The sequence below is a fragment of the Terrapene carolina genome, unplaced genomic scaffold, assembly GCF_002925995.2.
Source record: "Terrapene carolina triunguis isolate 2854851 unplaced genomic scaffold, T_m_triunguis-2.0 Scaffold66, whole genome shotgun sequence".
NCBI lineage: Eukaryota > Metazoa > Chordata > Testudines > Emydidae > Terrapene > Terrapene triunguis.
This window is the reverse complement of record NW_020664417.1, coordinates 40,812,437-40,825,945: the sequence shown is the minus strand read 5'-3', so window position 1 is coordinate 40,825,945 and position 13,509 is coordinate 40,812,437.

The following is a 13,509-nucleotide window of genomic DNA, read 5'->3' as shown; positions in this document are numbered from 1 at the left end:
CCCACATGCTCAGGGTGTAATTGATCACCATATCTGGGCTTGGGAAGGAATTTTTCTCCAGGCCACCTTGGCAGAGACCCTGGGTTTTATTTATTTTATTTTATTGTTACCTTTCTGTGCAGTTTGGGGCACAGATCACTTATTGGTTTGAACTACAGTAAATGGTGGATTCTCTGTAACTAGACATTTTTTTAAATCAAGATTTGGAGACTTAAATAACTCAGTCAGGTTATGGGCCTATTATAGGAGTCAGTGGGTGAGGTTCTGAGGCCTGTGAAGTGCAGGAGGTCAGACTAGATGATCATCAGACTACATGATCATGATGGTCCCTTCTAGCCTTAATGTCTATGCATCTACGATCTATGTTTTATAAACCGGAGTCCCTTTTTCTGTCTGCAAATTATCCAAGTCCATTTGTAATTGTCTGACTCATCTGTTGTAAAGATAATAAAGTGGCTTTTAAAAATGATCATAAGAACACTTCCTCTGTGAATAGACTTATGAATATTTATTCATTATGCTTTTGCTTTCTGAAAATATTCTTGTGTATAACAATTTGCTCTACAAAATGTTTGAAAACATATGGATAAAAGTGTTTGTGAATTCCAGCCAAGTGAATTAGTGCCTAATAAATCACAAGAATTTTGATGAATCCTCTTCGTATAATTGCCCAACTCTACTCAGGAATGCAGTCTTTGTAGGCCCAACACTTCAGGTACTCAGATCCTCTGTATTGGGGGCAATATAAGTATTTGGAGAGAAGAGACAGATAGGTAGGGTGGGCAGATAAGCTTCAAGATTCCTTGAACTAAAAGTTTGTTATTTTTTTGTTGCTTAAAAGCATTATGGTTTTGAGGAGAACTAGCTGGGATTTAAGAGCTTCCTTTTCCTTTATTGTTTCTGGGTATAGTGAGGAAAATACCTCTGAAAATGTTTCAACCATTTCTTGCCCTCAATTGCTAGCATTTTAGAAGAGAAATCATGAAACTTCCGATCAATCAAGGATACTAACTGTTGTAACTAGAGCAGTACTCCTGTGACAGCTCCATTAAAGACAGCAACAATGTCCAATCATTTCTGAAAATTAAGGTCATTTGAAAGGCCTAAGGTGAAGACATCATGTAATGGCATCAAATGCTTCCTTTTGACATCCAGGGTTAAAAGAACTGTTGCAGTTTCTCACGGGGACTTACTTTTTGACATAGTTATTACAGCAACCTTCAAACCTTGACAGATAAAACAAAACCCAGATTACTGGGGAAAGTATCAAAAGTAAACAACTGTCAACTCAAATATTACAGCTGGTCAGAAATCTTCTGAATAAACATGATTTAGTTGGAAAATGACCATTTGTCAAATATAAATGTTTTGTGGAAACATGTCAGGTTCTATGGACTTTCCTACCAACTCGCCTAATGGGCTGCTCAGACTTCCAGGGTCCACGGCAGCCCCGACATACAGAATGCCCCAGGGCAGGAGTCCAGGGTTCCCTGCCACAGACTTAAATGAGCTTGGAAGACTCCTGTGCCAGATGAATCCTGTGGCTGCCTGAGTCCTGACTATTCAGAGGTGGGCAGCTGTAAAACTGACAAGATTCATATCCATTTCACTCAGCAGCTGCCAGCATACAGTCTTTTGGAAACACCATGTTTCTGCAATGAAATGTTTTTGAATGTCTACTTCTTGGGAAATATCAAAACATTAAAATTTCCTGCAAACTGGAAATTCTGAGTTTTGGTCAGCTCTGTCCAGCATAGCTTTCATGGAACATGTTTGATTCCAAAGCCATCGCATAAGCACAGTCCATCTTACCCTTGTATATTGGGGGTTTCTTTGTGTAGGAGAGAGAGGAAGGGTCCAGATAAAAATACAACTTCTCTTTAGTATGCACATTTCTAAAATATTAAGCTATCTCTAGATTAAAATACATAATTGAAAAAAGGTAGAGGTGGAAAGACGTTGCAGACCTAAAAATGTAGGGAGTTAATCTCTTACAGTGTGAGAGCTCAATTTGATTAAACAATGTTATCTTTATGCTATGGGACTATATCCTGGGCCAGGTTGGATAGTAGATTATTTTGAGTTGACTGAGGTCAAGGCCAATACTTATCATTTTAAGAATCTTGCAAAATTGTGGCCTTTTTTGTTGCATGCCCACCTGCAGTCTGAGTTGCTTGCTTTTATTACACTGAGATTGGATTACTCAATGAGCTCTAAACTGAAATGTTTAGGAGCCCGTTCTGCTACCTGCAGGTGGGCAGAACACAGCAGCACATCTCAGCATGAATAGATGGGGGAGGTACTGCCCACCAGCCTGCACTGATATGCGAGGTAATTTTAACATTTAAGGATAGTCCTATTGAGGGCTTTACAGGTTATACTCCAAGGACCTTGCCAGCCTTCTGACAACTTACATGCCATCTTGCCCTCTGAGGTTGGAGGAAATAGGGAGTCATATCATGGTTTCAGGAAGAAATCGACTGAGTATTGTACATACTTTTGCTTCAGCATCTCTATGCCTGTGTAATCCTCCACCATCTGATGATCACTGCCTTTGTAAAGTGGAGGAGGATTAGTGGCTTTGGTTTTATATTTTTATTTGATTTTTACTGGATATACAGTAGTTGTGTTTTATATGTTTTAGAGCATTTATGATGGGTATGCGCCTTATGAATAATATGTATTATAATCAGAATAAAAATATCAAAGCCCTGAAATTGGGTCAAAGTGAGTAACGTAACAATGGGTTGCTCCTGCATTACATCAGTTCTCAAACCATGCTGCATGGATCACTGGTGTATTAGCCAATACATAGATGTTAGGCATAGTGCACACCACATTTGCATTATGCACATCATATTAATATGTTATACACTATATATATGTTGGAAATTTATACTAACTAAATGGTATTATGCTTTCCCACAATGCTGTTCATATATGTCAAGAGATACCTATCCCACACTGCAAAACATGAAACCTGTCAAAGACAAGATACATTCATTCTATGTCCTGGTACCAGTTGAGCGAGACCTTCAAAGGCAATTGATTTGGAATGTAGTATCCAAAAGAGAGATAATGAAAGGCATAGCAGTGTACCAGAAAAATCAGGTAAAAAACTGATTGGTAAATTTTAATCTTGGGTGATGTATGGAGTGCTTTTAGTTTGTAACAACTATTATATAAATATAGTTAGTTTGGGGGGCATATTTTGGACCACATGTTCAGTGTAAGGTGAACTGAGTGGTATGAGAACTGCCTCCTAGAAGGATTGGTAATGTTTATCTCTTTCCTTTCTGCTGCTTATATGATGTTTGTTGCTCAATGTCCTGATTGCTTATATTGCAATTTGTTTCAGACCACTGAAGACATGGTTATCTAACTACCCCCAGCAATTAAAGACAAGGCATGTTAAAATATGAACAGTTCTTGAAGAACTACATTGAATGAACAGGTTTTATCTGTAATGTTATCCGGTAGATAAATCATTAGGAAAAATTATATATAAAGACAGACTAAGATTAGTTCTTTAAAATTCTCTAGAGATTATGCAGTTCGCTGTTGCAGGGACTCAAAAAAAGACTTGTGATATTTTTTCCCACAACTATACGTGCATAATATTGATCAGGAAAAAAAAGTTTATGATACATAGGAGCCTAATTTTACTCACCACATGCATGGCAATTCTTCACAGATACATTTCTTTATCTTTTATTTTATATACATCAACCACATTAAGGTATATTTTTGAGAGAAAAATATTAAAATGCAAAAAAAAAAAAAAAATAGATTCCACTCAGCTAATTTTCCAGTTCAACTACTGTAATTTTCCTCTTGCTGGTTATTAGCCACCATACAGTTTAGTTCCATTTAGACATGCCTAAAGGTAATGTAGTAAAGGTAAAGTCCAAATCTTTCATCATTTAGATCATGGTTAATTTCAAACTCTATGGCAGATTTTGTGTTGTGCTTTATTCACATAGGACTAGATTCTGCCATCCTTACTCATATTGAATAATACCCTACTGCAATCAGTAGGATTCCCTGTGCAGTAAGTATTATGCAATGGCCTCAAGCCTCAGGTCTAGATGAGTTGCCACCTTTATGCTCAGTTCAACTTCTGGCATAAATATTAGCTGTCTAAGGGATGGTAATGGCCTTCAAGAGTAAGTTACATCAGCCAGGGAGCACTGGAAAGCAATAGCATGCCAGTCATGTCGCCTCATTCCCCTACGCTGGGAGCTTGTTAAGGGTAATGAAGAGATGACTATGCCAACTCTATGCCATCCGGAGTCTCCATCAGGGGAAATCCACACTTATGCCAGAAGGGCAGATTTATAATCCCTTTGGACTGCTGGAGCATTTTGCAATATTGTCAAGTAATTTATGACTATCTTAAATAGCTCTCCATTTATATAGGTTTTTGAAGAAACAAATGTGCAACAGGAGAGGCTAGAAGCAACAAATTGTCTGGGAAACTCACATTGGAATAGGAAAGCATCTTTTCAAGCATTTTTTAGGTTTTATAGCCAACTTCATGCATGTACATCTGTTCCACACCCTATAAAGCTCTTGGACCTGTTTATGCTCAAAGATTTTCTGTAATCAGGTGCTTGAAAGGACAGTGATTCTAATATCTGCTGGCATTATAAAGCAGTTATGTAGTCAGTTAAACTCTTAAATCACTACAAAAGTACCCAAAATTCAAATTAGTGCCTCTTTTTCTAGAATGCCTTGATAGCTAAGCTCTCTGCAAAACAAACTTTTGTGTATATAAGAGAATGATCACATGCTTTTAGAAGAAATTTGCATTTGACTACAAGGTTCAGTTGAAAGTCCAAATGCTCTATGATATATTTTATGCAATGCTCAAATCAACTAATTGCCTGTCAGTGTGGCTGCTAGACAGCAACACACTTCTCATTTTGATGCTCCTGATACTGTCACTTGATGATGCAAAAACTGCTGCCTCCATTTTATCTCCTGTGGATATCTGCCTGATCCTAGTGATGTGTGAAGGGACAAACTATAGATCTTCACATATGCTAATGAAGAAAATATATTTCAATTCCCAAAAGAGCCCCAACTCCCCCTCTCCAACCTATTGGCACTACTGATCACTTTATACTACTATTAGTTCCATGACACAGGAGTATTACAAAAAGGAGGTCTTACAAAAAATAAGCTACTTACAATTGACATTTATTAAAAGGGATGAAGATAATTCAAACATCCAGATAAAAGGGAGACATGACGCAGGGAGATGTGTATTACATACCCTGGGTTAGAAGAGGGATTCACCGGTGTTGAGAACAAGCTGTACTTCTGCCACTTGATTCACTTGGGGGTTTGGCAGGGGCTGTCATCTCTAACTACTATCGGAGCTGCACAGGAGCTCTGTCACAGGGGGAGGCTCTGAGACTTTCATTTAGGGAAACCAACCTTATACAAGTATCAGAGGGGTAGCCGTGTTAGTCTGAATCTGTAAAAAGCAACAGAGGTGCCACAGGACCCTCTGTTGCTTTCAACCTTATACAGGAAAGCACTTGAACACATTCTGAACTGCTTTCCTGTGTTGCAACTTGAATCTCTGCACTCCACAGCTGCCCTGATCTTGCCTGTTTCACAGCCAGCACCATCTGATTTTTGGACTGTGTCTGCTCTGTAAAGCCTCATTCTGAAAAAGAGGCAGTTAAAGCCACTTTGCCCTTTTGAGTATCTTCATTGCTGGACGTTCTATTCCCTGGTAGACTTTCCATTGTCAGACACCATTGCCGCTGATATAGACTGTGGAACATATCCAGTGTGATCTGTCCTGCACTGGCAACCATAGGAGACTCTTTAAAAAAACTTGTGAAAAATGGGAGATTATGCATATCAGATATTGAAAAAATGTTGTGTAGCCCTGTGAAAGAAAATTCTTATTCAAAACGTTCTCCTTATTGTGTGGTCAATATTCCAGAGATAGTAATAGAGATTGAGCTATATGCTATGCAATTTCTGGCATATATAAGTTAGACCGGCCAAGGGGAAAGTGGCTGGTTCATTTATTTGACGTAAGATTTGTCTGCCTATTTCATTATGAATCAACATTATTTGGTGTTTATGATCATGTGCACTCTTTTTTTCTCCTTCTGACCCTTCTGGATTTGCATTTCCCTAAAATATATTCTATCAATCCCTCTTGCTGAGGCTCAAGTAAATGAGAAAAACTTAATCTAATTTTCTTCTGTAAATTTTATGTAAATTATGATTACTCATTGGTCAAAAGTCAGAATTGATGAAAAGGTAACCTGTGTTCTGGCATATAAATAACATTAATTTATTAATAGGAATGGTGATTTAAGTCCAAATAAAAATGTTATAATGAAAATGGATTCTGAATAAGTCCTTCTGATTCTGACGATATGTAATTTAAAAAGCTAATATTTCCACTCAACTAAGTAAATCACCTTTAAAAAATGAACTACAAAGGGAAAAATATGATCAGGTTTTTATTGCTCTCTTATGATGCATCAATATTTCGTCAAAGTTGTCTGTTTTGCTAAATTTATTTCTGCGTTTGAAAATTTTATACTAATGAAATAGCAGGCTTATGGCACGTTGAGTTACCTCCCTCCTTTCACAGCAGAGGGCTGAGAGAGTCATGACTTAGTTTCCAGCATATCTCACACCAATGCTCCAGAGTTCTCTTCCAAAAATAGAGCAATATGGACCTAAGGCAGGGGTGGGCAAACTACGGCCTGCAGGCTGTGTCCGTCCCATCAGACGTTTTAATTTGGCCCTCAAGCTTCCGCCGGGGAGCAGGGTCAGTGGCTTGCCCCGTCCGTGTGTGCCGGGGCTCCGTGTGGCTTACGGAAGCAGTAGCATGTCCCACTGCTAGCTCCTATGCATACGGGTAACCAGGGGGCTCCGCATGCTGCCCCTGCCCCAAGCACCGCCCCTGCAGCTCACATTGGCTGGGAACTGCGGCCAATGGGAGCTGCAGGGGCGGCACCTGCAGATGGAGCAGCTCACAAAGCCGCCTGGCCACGCCTCCACGTACGAGATAGAGCGGGGACATGCTGCTGCTTCCAGGAGCTGCTTGAGGTAAGTGCTGCCCAGAGCCTGCACCCCTGAGCTCCCATGCCCCAACCCCCTGCCCCAACCCTGATCCCCTCCCTCCCTCCGAACCCCTTGGTCCCATCCCGGAGCTCCCTCCTGCACCACAAACCCCTCATCCCCATCTCCATCCCCGAGCCCATACTCCCAACGGGAGCCCTTACCCCCCCGCTCCCCAAACCCCTGCCCCAGCCTGGAGCCCCGTCCCGCAGCCTGAACTCCTCATTTCTGGCCCCATCCCAGAGCCCACGCCCCCAGCCACAGCCTTCACCCCCTCCCATACCCCAACCCCAACTTCGTGAGCATTCATGGCCCACCTTATATTTCCATACCCAGATGTGGCCCTCGGGCCAAAAAGTTTGCCCATCCCTGACCTAAGGGGTGAAATCCTCCCCTATTAAAGTCAGTGGGTGCTTTGCCATTAATTTCAGTGGGGCCAGGATTTCATCTGATATTTCCAAAGTAAAAATAATCAGACCAATTACAAAATAATCTGTTTACAAAATAAGAAAGACTAAAAGGAACATGCATCAAGTTTTTGCTTTGTGTTTCACATTTAAAATATATTGATTTCTTTTGAAAACAATCTCTTTATAACCAAAAAACATTTAAGATGCCACAATGCTCTGAAAAAAAAACAAACACAGTATAAACAGGGGGATGTGAAATTATATTAGTGAGAAGGACAAGGAGATTTTAAGAGTTACTATCTGGTGGTCTGCAAAACTTTTCATTACATCTCTTGGTATTCCCAAATAGTACATTCTATTTGACAATCCTCTTTATCTTCTCCATTGAAAGGTTTTGTTTAAACATCAAAAATAATTTATTTACAAAATTCTCCTGAAGAAATTTGCTGCAGCTTCATTTGATAAAGTCCTAATCTGCCATTAGTCTAAGCAAATTTAAATTGTCTTTAGTTCACAAACTTCATTGCAGGTGGTTGCTTCTTTCTTTAATTCAAGGAAGCCTGCCCAACTCCTGTAGTCTCTATAATTTGTTTGTAAAGGACTTTGCATAATAAATGAAAAGGTTTTATTACTTGTGCTCCATTCAGCAGAGGCAATGTTCAACTTAAATAATGCAATTAAAGGCGAGAAGAGAGTAATTTTCTACAATCTCTCTCTGGTGGTTTTCTCAGTAGGAGTCCTGGACCTTTAAACACCTTCACAGCAGCAATCTGTTCATTTATCACTCACAGGTTTTAAGGCAGCTTTCTTTTATTTTAGCAATCATTACAACCTACATTAGCATGTTTCTTCTAAATGTCAAAGGCCTATGGGAGGGCTGACATCCACACAAGAAACAAGTTCTGAATTTTGACAAATTCAAGGTATGTATTCTTGAAGCCCAAGGTGCTGATTTTTATTCCGCATGGGAACATGTACTAGAGGAGAATTTAGCGGTTTTTGTTTACAGATTATTCACAAACACTGTGCCCATTTTTCCCCATCAGATACACAGATGCATTCAAGTCAGTGGGAATTGTATCCATTCACTTTAGAGCACAACTAGAATAATTTTCTATATATCTGCCATATATGAAATAGTTTCTAGAAGATTGCTTAATCATGGTCCTTGGAAAGATTAAATATTGGTCATTTGAGAAATGATATTTGATTCACATGGGTATTGCATGACTGTTTGATTAAAAAACTTCAAAGATACAAAATTAACATGGCACATATGAAATAGATTCAAAACTGGATGACTGATGGGTCTCAAAATGTAGTTATACATGGGAAATCATCATCAAATGGGTATGTTTCTAGTGGTGTCACACGAAGATCAGTTATTTGGCCCTCTGCTATTTAACATTTTTTATAAATCACTTAGAAGAAAACAAATTCATCACTGATAAAGTTTGCAAATAATTGGGAGAGTGGTAAATAATGAAGAGGACAGGTCAGTGATACAAAGCAACCTGCATCATTTGGTAAGCTGGGCGCAAGCAAATAATATGCATTTTAATTTGGCTAAATGTGAGTGTATGCATATAGGAACAAAGAATGTAGGCCACGTTTACAGGGAAGCAATGACTGCGAAAAAGATTGTGGAGTTGTGATGGATAATCAGCTGAACATGAACTCTCAGTGTGATGCTGTGGTCAAAAGGGTTAATGCAATCCTTAGATGCAATAAACAGGAGTAGAGAAGTTATTTTACCTCTGTATTTGGCATTGGTGCAAACACTGATAGTACTGTTTCCAGTTCTGGAGTCCAGAATTCAAGGAGGATGTTGATAAATTTGACAGGATTCAGGGAAGAACCACAAGAATGACTGAAGGATTAGAAAACATGTCTTATATTGATAGACTGAAGGAGCTCAATCTATTGAGTTTAACAAACAGAATGTTAAGTAGTAACTTGATTACAGTCTATAAGTACCTATATAGGGAACAGATATTTAATAATGGGCTCTTCAATGTAGCAAAGAGAGGTATAACATCGTCCAGTGGCTGGAGGCTCAATCTAGACAAATTCAGACTGGAAATAAGATGTACATTTTTAACAGTGAGAATAATTGATCATTGGAACAACTTAAGAAGATTCATGATAGATTCTCCATCATGGACAATTTTTAAATTAAGATTGGATGTTTTTTCTAAAAGATCTACTCTAGGAATTTTTTTTTGCAAAGTTCTATGGCCTGTGTTATAGAGGAGGTAAGACTAGAAGATCACAATGGTCCCTTCTGGCCTTGGAATTTATGAATTTATGCAATGGAAAAATAGGGAATTAGTGAAAATGGTTATCATTTTAGATACGATTCTGCCACGGTGCTCAAGCTGATGGGACTTCTAGCCGAATGAAATATGACAGAATCTAGCCCTTTCTGGTTAAGGTTGGGTCTGGAAAAGGATGGCCTTCTGGTTAACACTATAGAGAATGACAAACACCAAGTCCCTAGTAAAGAACCTACCACATGTCACAAGGTGCTCCCTCCGCTATCCAGTGTGCTGCACTGCCTGGCCCATTTGGGTGGTCTCTGATAATATACACACAGTCCATTTCTTTTCCTCAAGTGTATCTTTAAGCTTTAGATTCCCAGCATTGCAGAACATAGTACAGGCATGTGTCAGGAGGAGCCTCCTACCCAGCTTTCGCTACCACACCCAACCCACTCTCTGGGCTCCCCCATTACCTTCTGTTCCCGCCAGTTATATATCTTCCCTTATTGTGCTAATTACCTCATTCGCCCAATCATTGTCCCCAAGAATCAACAATTTCCACCATAACAGCCTTCAATTAAGCCTGTAATCTTCTCTGTTATACAATTACCTAAGTGGCCAGGATGCTACAGCTAGCACTCTGTCACACATGTAGAAAAACTATTGGGGAGAGGAGGTGCTAGTGTACTTCCTCTATTACCAACTTTTGAAGTCATGCCTGTGGGGTAAATGCATATACTAGTTTAAAGTGGATATTCCAGCCACCAACTTTTGGATAAAAGCCAGGGGGTTAACTTGCCTCAGGGCTTCCTTCCTGTTCTAGTAGACAGCACCCCTATTCGATAGAGGGCCGCAATCCTTAAGGGAGGGTTGGAAAGATTCTGTCTACTGGGGCCTCATAAAACTGTGTGCTTCTTCTGAGATGAAGCTCTGATGAAATTGTAACCACAAGGAAGGGTATTAAAAGACTGCACCTGTCAGCCCAAATGAGAGTTGGGTTAAACTCTTGTGAGCTTATTAGCATATGTGTACATTCTTTTATTGTTTTTAATATGTTTTCTCTATAACTCTTTGTACCGTAAGAATAAAGTAGGCTTGCTTAGAAAGAACTGTGTGGTAACTTATATCTGTAGTGATTACACTGCTATCCAACTCTGAAGAGAAACCAAGCAAGTGTCCTAGGCTTGGGCAATGTGTCCGTGCTGGGAATGATACAGTGAAGGCAAAGGAACTATGCAGCCTGGGAACAGCCTCCTAAGAAGGGGAAGGGGGGGGGGGGGCTTTGGAGCTGAAAGCCAAGAGTTGGTGACATTACTGAACAACTAAGGGGAAATACAGATGCAGTTGGCTTGAACTATGGCAATATTATGCTAGTAGGTGTTTGTGAAATTCTCTTAGTAATAATGGACAACATATTTTTTTCAAAAAGCAACAAAATATCTTTTGCTATTTCGATTAAAGGTAAATTTGTTCCAATCATATATGTCTCTGCCTAACAAGTTCAAACTCTATGTATCTTGATCACCCCTATCCCCAAAAGGAAAAGAAAACCACCACAGAAAAAAAGCCTCTCACAGAGTTCTATCCTCTGAAAGATATTTTCTAAGTGGTCATTCTGATATTTTATGTATTTTCTTCCATTCTGTTAAGTATCTTTTATTCATACCAATGTGGATGGAAAAATGAACAAATACTTCAAAGAAAGTATTCAAATACTGAGAGACTCTCAAATGTTAAACAGATTGGAAATGGCTGCTGTGCAACTCAAATATATTGTATAGGGTTTTATTCCGTTAAAATAATATTATTTCTACACTACAAAATTGTGAGTTGTGGGTTTGCTGAAATTTTTTTGTTTAGCAAGCAGGTAGATATTGAAATTAACTGTAAATAAAGTATAACTTTCTCTGGCATTTGGCATATTGCTCATGAAATTAACACACATTCTGGGCCTGATTTTCAGCTTTTAGCCTCGACTTAACATGCATTCAATTTCCACGCATACACATAGCTTCCCATACATTTTTATTTTTTTCAAATCTACTAAAATCCTAGATAACTTATCCATTTACCCATTCTCCTGTGTCTTCCTTCTACTCACTGACTCTTTACTACTGCCCCTGTGTCCCACTCACAGCGTAATGTCAAGAATCTTCTCTTCTTTTGCACAAGTTCGCATTCTATGGCCTTGATTCTTGAGGCACATGGTTAAGCATGCTTTCCTGAATCAGGGCCTATAAGAACCTCAGGAAAGTCACTCTTGATATAACAAAGGCTCCTCTGATTGTGAAGACCAGACACTCACATGGTGTAATGGAGTAGTGAGCTCTGGTAGCCCAACCTTTATACTGTTGCCACTGTCCAGGGTGGTGGGTGGGTCAGGATATTTCCTGAGCACTCTGTTCTCCTATTTTCCCAACATGCTGTTCTTAATGGTTAAAACACTAAAACAAAATACAAAAATATAAAAGATTATTTCCCTTTTTTAAAGAGCTGGTTCAATAATTTAAAAAAACTCAACAATAGTCCTTCAAATCTCAAACTTTTTAAAATATTAATAGCACCAAGAAAGTATGCATATTTTTCAGGTAATTTGGTTTATTATTAGTTAATACAATTTTAAAAAAACATTTTAATTGGTTAATTTAGGTCATCTAATAAAACTACGTGTTCAAGGCCAACCTCATAAACATTCATAAAGAAATTATGCTAATCAATTTCTGCTAATCCCTTGAATTTTTTTTGTGGGAGAAAAAAGAACTCATAATGCACTAAGAATGCTTACTAGTGATTTGTCAGCACAGGTGCCTCCCTTGAAAAGGAGCAGAGCCAGCAAAAAAAGGAGTTTATCTTATAGTGACATAATATACACTGACTCAATAAAAAATTGTTAAAATTGTAAAGATAAACAGAGTAAGTTATGGAAGAAAGCCTGTGGACAGCAGCTATTCATATGCCAATATATCAGGCATCTTTCAAAGAAATATTTCTCTTAGTAAAAATCATGGGGTCAGAACCTAAACTGAAGTTAATGGAACTATGCTGAATTATCCCATATGAGGATTTTATCCTATACAAATATAAGCTTGATTCTTAATTACACTAAGGCCCCTTTGCACCACTGTGTCAGTGGAAAGGGGCCTTAAAGTGGACATAAATTACATTTAAAATGTACCCATTGAAGTCAGTGGGACAATTTACAATCTTAAACGTTAGCCTCTCTGGGTAAGGGCAAGATTGTTAGTACCTTGCAGGATTAAGCCTTTTATCTTTAAATCCTGCTCAGATGTGGAAAACCGGTATACATTAGGCCCTCCACAGGGGATCCTCACTTGATCCTGCACAATTCAGTCAATCATTGGGAGTTTTTTCTTTGACTTGACTGGAAGCAGGAAGATGCCCTGGATTATCAGTGAAGAGCCACATGAGCATCTAATGACTTTTTTATGGAGTTTAGTATAACAGACAGTGCCACTATAATTTAGCCTAAACCCAATCTTGTGTTTCCTCTCAGAATTTTATTTTTTAAAAGCTATATATTATATACTAAAATACAGACATTACTGGGCATCAGTCAATTACTTCATTTAAATTTCCATAAGAAGGAAAATCCAAGTATTTTTAGAATATATTATTCCACAGTCATGGCTTTGCCACAAGCCCCAATCAAGGGGCAGATTGGGAGAGTCACAATTTTCCTCTTTTACTCTGAGAGGGAAGGTACCTTGTGCTTAGTC